Below are 7204 nucleotides of genomic sequence, written 5' to 3'. Positions count from 1 at the left end.
TGCCTCCACTATTTTGCCGATCTGGTTTGCCAGACATGTCTGAATCATGCGCTGATATGTTGCGCCGGCGTTTTTGAGCCCGAAGGGCATTGTGTTGAAGCAGAATGGGCCGTATGGTGTGATGAATGCTGTTGCGGCTTGGTCTAGCTCTGCCATTTTAATTTGATGGTAGCCGGAGTATGCATCAAGGAAACACAATGAATCGTGTCCTGCAGTGGCGTCGATGATTTGATCGATGCGGGGGAGGGGGAAAGGATCCTTTGGGCAGGCCTTATTAAGGTCCTTAAAATCGATGCACAAGCGCCAGGATTTGTCCTTCTTTGGTACCATCACCAGGTTTGCTAGCCAGCCCGGATGTTTTATGTCTCTGATGAATCCGGCCTCCAATAGCTTGGCTAGTTCCTCTCCCATGGCTTGTCTCATAGGTTCGGAGAAACGCCGAAGAGCCTGCTTAACTGGCTTGAATCCTTTTAGGATATTTAGGTTGTGCTCGACCAGCCTGCGTGGGATTCCTGGCATGTCTGAAGGGTGCTAGGCAAAAATGTCCCAGTTCTCACGTAGGAACTCTCGCAGTGCGGCGTCGACATCAGGGTTTAATTGTGCCCTGACGAAAGCTGTTTTTGTAGGGTCTGTTGGATGGACTTGGAATTTGACTATGTCGTCCGCCGGTTTAAAGGAGGTGGACTTGGATCTTTTATCGAGTATCACATCGTCCCTGTTCACCGTGGAGCGCAGCGCAGTTAGTTCCTCGGCCGCTAGGGCTTCGGATAGTGCCTCGAGGGCTAGTGCGGCTGTCTTATTTTCGGCGCGGAGTGCTATGTCCGGATCACTAGCAAGAGTGATGATTCCGTTGGGCCCGGGCATTTTGAGCTTCATGTACCCGTAATGGGGTATGGCTTGGAAGATTGTAAATGCCTCCCGCCCTAGTAGAGCGTGGTATCCGCTGCTGAACGGGGCCACTTGGAATGTAATTTCTTCAGACCTGTAATTATCCGGCATGCCGAATACCACATCTAGTGTGATTTTCCTAGCACAGCGTGCTTCCAGACTGGGGATGATTCCTCTAAAGGTTGTGCTACTTTGCTCAATGCGGCTCCAGTCTATTTCCATCTTTTGAAGAGTTTCCTCATAGATGAGGTTTAATCCGCTGCCACCGTCCATGAGTACCTTGGTGAGTCGAAAGCCGTCCATGATTGGACTGAGGACTAGTGCGGCTAGTGCTCGGGCTGTTCGGAATTTGGGTTCGTCACTAGCATTGAAGGTAATAGCCGTGTCACTCCAAGGATTTATTTCTGCTACGTGGCAGATTTTGGCCATGCTGCGGAGTGTTCGCTTGCGTCTATTATTTGACGCGAAGGTCTCAAAGACCGTTAACACCGTATTGTTGTCCACGGGATGGTGCTCTGTGGTATTTGGGAGGAGTAGTTCCTCACCACTTTTGGCCACCTGCCTGAGTATCCAACATGCTCTAAGGCTTTGCGTTGGTATTGCATCCGATGTACTATGAATTTTGCAGGGTCCATTGAGCCATCCCTCCAGTACAGTTCCTTGCCCCGTAGAGGGCTTTTGCTTTTTGGTAGTTAACCCAGGTGTATTGTGATAATGTCCCCTTTTATTTCGGACTGGGTTTGTATTCAGGGCCGGATTATCCCAAAATTTTATTTCGGTTTTCCAGGCGCTTTCCATCGCACAGTACTTTCGTACTATGGACACCAAGTCGGCAAAGCGTGTAATTTTGCGGCGACTTATGGCGTTGAGGATTCCCTTGTCCGTGCAATTATTGTAGAAGAATGAAATTGCGTCTTCCTCGCGGCAGTCCTTTATCCTGTTCATGACCAGGAGGAATCTGGCCCAGTAATGGTGTACTGTTTCTTCGGGCTCTTGCCTAATTTGGGATAGATCGCTTATGTTTGGGTGGGTGGGTTTAATTGAGCCCGAATCCTCACCCAATCTGAGACTCAGGGGCCAAGGAGTTTCTAAACTCGGAAGTTTGGATTCTTGGATGTTTTCCAATAAATCTAGCCCGCTGCCTGACTCTAGGTTCAGGCCTTGAGTGATGTCCTCCCCTCCGGCGCTATCCGGCTTGGAGGGATCGGGAATCCGGACATAGCTAGTCCTTAAGATAGATGAAGGGTTGCCGCATTGTTCCTCCACCGCTGCAACGTGATGGGTGACCTGGGGAGAGTTGATCTCTCTCAGATCGGGTTTAGGCCCAATCTGATCGTAGTCTGTAGCGACTCCCAGGGCGGCGATGCGATCCAGGAGCTCGTTCAGGGAAGAGAGCTCCATTGGATCTAACTGCTCGGCGAGTTCCGAGTTGACGTGAAGATTGCTTTCGATGACCCGAGAAGTCATCGTCGGCGCAGCGGCCGAACAGGCGGTCATAAGAAAACCACCTAGTTGGAGAGTTTGGCCGACTGCCAAAGCTCCTTTAGCAACAGTGCCGTCTTTAAAGACGGGATGAGACATCCTTCCTGGTGGCGACGGCACAGCGGAACTCTCAATGAAATCACCAATGTCGGTGTCAAAACCGGCGGATCTCGGGCAGGGGGTCCCGAACTGTGCGTCTAGGCCGGATGGTAATAGGAGGCAGGGGACACGATGTTTTAACCAGGTTCGGGCCCTCTTGATGGAGGTAAAACCCTACGTCCTTCTTGATTGATATTGATGATATGGGTAGTACAAGAGTGGATCTACCACGAGATCAGAGAGGCTAAACCCTAGAAGCTGGCCTATGGTATGATTATATGTTATTCTACGGACTAAAACCCTTCGGTTTATATAGACACCGGAGGGGGTTTGGGTTACACAAGGTCGGTTACAAAGGGGGAGATATTCATATCCGTATTTCCTAGCTTGCCTTCCACGCCAAGTAGAGTCCCATCCGGACACGAGACGAAGTCTTCAATCTTGTATCTTCATAGTCCAACAGTCCGGCCAAAGGATATAGTCCGGCTGTCCGGAGACCCCCTAATCTAGGACTCCCTCAGAGCCCTTGACAATCATTGATTTGGAGCACTGTGTGCAGCGGGAGGATGAGTCGACTCATCGTTGGGCTCGCTGGGTTGCGACCATCATCCTTTCTTCGGACAGTATTGGAGCGGCTCAGACTGTGTTGCTCTTGGAACATAACTGTCACTTTGATCCCCTCAAGCAGAAACTAGGGCGGCTTAAGTGTAAGTGTACAGATATGGGAAAGCTTATGGATGTGCTTACCAGGTATGGTGACTCTGATACTACTAAGGATCTGAGTTCTGATGATGATAACTCCGGTAAAGGCAAGAAAAACAACGATGGCAAGGGCTAGCAGCAACACGACTCGGCTCAGCATGGCAATCAGAGTAACCAAGGCAATGGGGGGGGGACACAAGTATTCTGACGGCGGGTCAGATTTTTTGGCTAAAACCAACGACGGGTATAAGAACCAGCATCACAAAGGTAATGGAAAGCCGCCATTCAGTGGAGGAAAACCTTTCAATCTTGAGGCAATGCTCAATGACCCTTCCCAAAACACAGTTTTCCTAACAAACCCTCCAATCATGCTAGGAAGGATTGTTATATCTTGCGGGAGTTCAGGAATCATAGCCTTCACCAGCATCATGGTAATAATAATGGGCCGCCTGCCGGGTCAGGATCTGGTTTTCAGGGTTCCGTCTTTGGTTGTGGCGACTCAGCTTCTGACTATCAGGGTCATGGTAACCATAGTGGTCATAATCAACAGTCTGGTCAGGGCAACCAGCAGCAAAATAACCAGTCAGGTTATCAGAGTAATCCAAAGCAGCTTTATGGTGGAAAATATCACGTCTTCACTACAAACACATGTAAGAGTGACCGGAAGGTTCATAAGCGATGAGTCAACACGGTTGAGCTGGCAGTGCCTCAGTATTTATGATGGTCAGAAATAGCATGGAGTCAGGCGGATCACCCGGCTCGGATTGATGACCCTGGTCATCTAGCACTGGTAGTAGCCCCTCAAGTGGGCAGTTATAAATTCACCAAGGTGCTTATGGATGGGGGCAGCAGCATCAACATATTATACTATGATACTTTCCGTCGGATGAGCCTAACGGACAAGGATCTTAAGCCGTCTTTCCACAATATTTCGTGGAGTGGTGCCTGGCAAGTCGGCTTACCCGGTGGGAAAGATCGCTCTGGAAGTGACCTTTGGAGATGAACATAACTATAGAGGAGAGATGTTGTGGTTTGAAGTAGTTAAGATTAAAAGTACTTATCACACTTTATTTAGACGACCGGCTTACACCAAATTCATGGCTTGCCCTTGTTATGTATATCTGCAACTTAGGATGCCAGGGCCAGAGGGGACAATCATAGTTCACAGGAATTGCAAACTCGCCTTGGAGTGCAAGGAAGGAGACGCAGTTTACGCAGAGCCAGCCTATGCCATGGAGGAGCTCAAGTATTACAAAGATAATGTTGACCGGTGGACATGACTCCTATGAAGAAACCCACCACAGAGACAGACCCGCCACTTAATTTTAAGTCAGTGAAAGATACACAACAAGTTAATTTTGTCCCTAGTGATTCTTCTCAGCAGTTTACCATTGGGACAGGGATGAATCCTAAATAGGAAAGCTCGCTCATCGAATTCATCCATGAGAATCGGGACATCTTTGCATGAAAACCTTCTGACATGCCAGGTGTACCGAGAGAATTCGCTGAGCACTGCCTTAATATTGATCCTAAGATGAAACTTGTTTGCCAGTTCCTTCGTCATTTTAATGAGGAGAGGTGTAAGGCTGTTGGAGAAGAAGTGGCCCGGCTCCTAGCTACTGGGTTCATCATTGAGGCATTCCACCCATAAAGGCTGGCTAACCCGGTGCTTGTGCTTAAGAAGAACGACACTTGGCATATGTGTGTTGACTATATAGATCTGAACAAGGGTTGTCCGACCGATCCATTTTCTCTCCCTCGCATTGACTAGATCATTGATGCTACAACGGGTTGTGAGAGTTTGTGTTTCTTGGATGCATACTCTGGATATCATCATATCAAAATGGCCGTTGAAGACCTGGAGAAAACAGCTTTCATTACACCTTTTGGAGCTTTCTGTTATATGTCTATGCCTTTTGGACTCAAGAGTGCCTAGGCGACTTACCAGCATTGTGTATAGAATTGCTTTCATAAGAACATTGGACGGAATGTTCTTGCTTATGCTAATTTTTGCTCATTTTTTACATCGCAGGAAATAAATACCAAACGGAGTCCAAACGTAGTGAAACTTTTTGGTGAATTTTCTGGACCAGAAGACACAAGATGGGCCAAAGAAGTACCAGAGGGGTGCCCCAAGGGGGCACAACCCACCTGGGCGCGCCTGGGAGCCCATGCATGCCCTGATGGGTTGTGCCCACCTCAGTGGCCTCACGCAACACCTCTTCACCCTATAAATACCCAAATGTTCCAAAAACCTAGGGGAGTCGACAAAACACAATTCCAGCCGTTGCAAGTTCCAGAACCATGAGATCCAATCTAGACACCATCACGGAGGGGTTCATCATCCTCATTGGTGCCTCTCCGATGATGCGTGAGTAGTTCATTGTAGACCTACGGGTCCGTAGGAAGTAGCTAGATGATTTCTCTCTCTCTTTTGATTCTCAATACAATGGTCTCTTGGAGATCTACATGATGTAACTCTTTTTTGCGGTGTGTTTGTTGGGATCCATTGAACTTTGAGTTTATGATCAGATCTATTTTATCCTTGAAAGTTATTTGATTTTTGATCTCTTATATGCATGATTATTTATAGCCTCGTATTTCTTCTTCAAATCTTTGGTTTAGTTAGGCGGACTAGATCAATTTTCTTGCCATTGGAAGATGTACTTTGTGATGGGTTCGGTCGTGCGGTGTTCTTTCCCATTGATAGAAGGGGCAACAAGACACGTATTGATCGTTGCTATTAAGGATAACAAGATGGGGTCTATTCCTACATGAATAGATCTTCTCTACATCATGTCATCGTTCTTATTGCATTACTCCGTTTTTCCATGAACTTAATACACTAGATGCATGGTGGATAGCGGTCGATGTGTCGAGTAATAGTAGTAGATGCAGGCAGGAGTCGGTCTACTAATCTTGGACGTGATGCCTATATAATGATTGTGACGCCCGGATAATTAAGCTACAGTAACCCTCTCCTAATGAGGCCATGTCACCGCTATCACTGTAGTTAATCTCGCGATGGTTCAAAAACGATCCAAATTTAAAATAAAGACAAATAACAAAAGCTTTTCAAATGTCAAAACTAAAATGTTCTAAATGTGACAAATAAATCATATGTAATATTGGTGGAGAAACCACACTTTTATAAGGCGTTTAAATGCACTATAGTAAATAAATAGTGATAAAACAATTATTCAAATGCTTTAAAATAATAAACAATTTAAAACTATTTTTATTTCAATGCTAAACGGTTTGTGGCAGTGGCATAAATTGTAACACTATTTTAGGTGCCACTTTTGTATTTTTGGAAACTAAAATAAAACAAATAAGAACTAAAAGAATAAATAAAAGAAAAGCAAAGTAAGACTGTAAATAAAAAAAAGAAAAGGGAACCCCCCCTCCCCCCGCGCGCTGGGCCTCAGCCCAGCTGGCCACTCCAGTCGGCCTGGTTGGACCGGCCCACCCCCACCTCACCTACTAACCCCTGGGGACACCGAAACCCTAGCCCACTACCCCACTCCTCCCCCACGTTCCCCTCTCTCCCTCGTCTCCTCCCGATCCCGATCTGGATCGGGCGCCGGCTCCTCTTCGCCAACCGTCGCCGTTCGGAATTCCCCTCCTCGCCGGACGCCACCACCGCCTCGAGCCCCGTCATCGGCCGCTGTCCCAGACGCCGCGCTCCTCCGCCCTCCTCTGCCCGATTCCGCTGGATCGAGAGGGGGCCGCCCCAACGACGCCGCCCCGTGCTCGGCTTCCACCTCGGGGTGCCGCACGCCGCCACCGACTCCGGCCACCACGAGCATCCCCGCGCCCACTGCCAGTGCCCTACCCCACCCGATGTGAGCCGCGCCCCTCCTCTCTTCCCCTCGCCCCATGCTCGCTCCCTCCGCTGCTCGCCGCTCCCGACTGCCCCGACGAGCTCCGTCGCGTCGCGCCCCCGCAGTCGACGTCCTTGCCGCGCTCGGCGCCCGCCCGTGTCGTTCACGCCCACGGCCGCGCCAGCAGCGCTCCCCTGCAACCTGCGTCG

Source organism: Triticum urartu, chromosome 4A (assembly GCF_056163025.1).
Source record: "Triticum urartu cultivar PI428250 chromosome 4A, HENAU_Tu73, whole genome shotgun sequence".
NCBI classification, from domain to species: domain Eukaryota; kingdom Viridiplantae; phylum Streptophyta; class Magnoliopsida; order Poales; family Poaceae; genus Triticum; species Triticum urartu.
The sequence above is the reverse complement of the archived record's forward strand: the minus strand, read 5'-3'. Positions refer to the sequence as shown.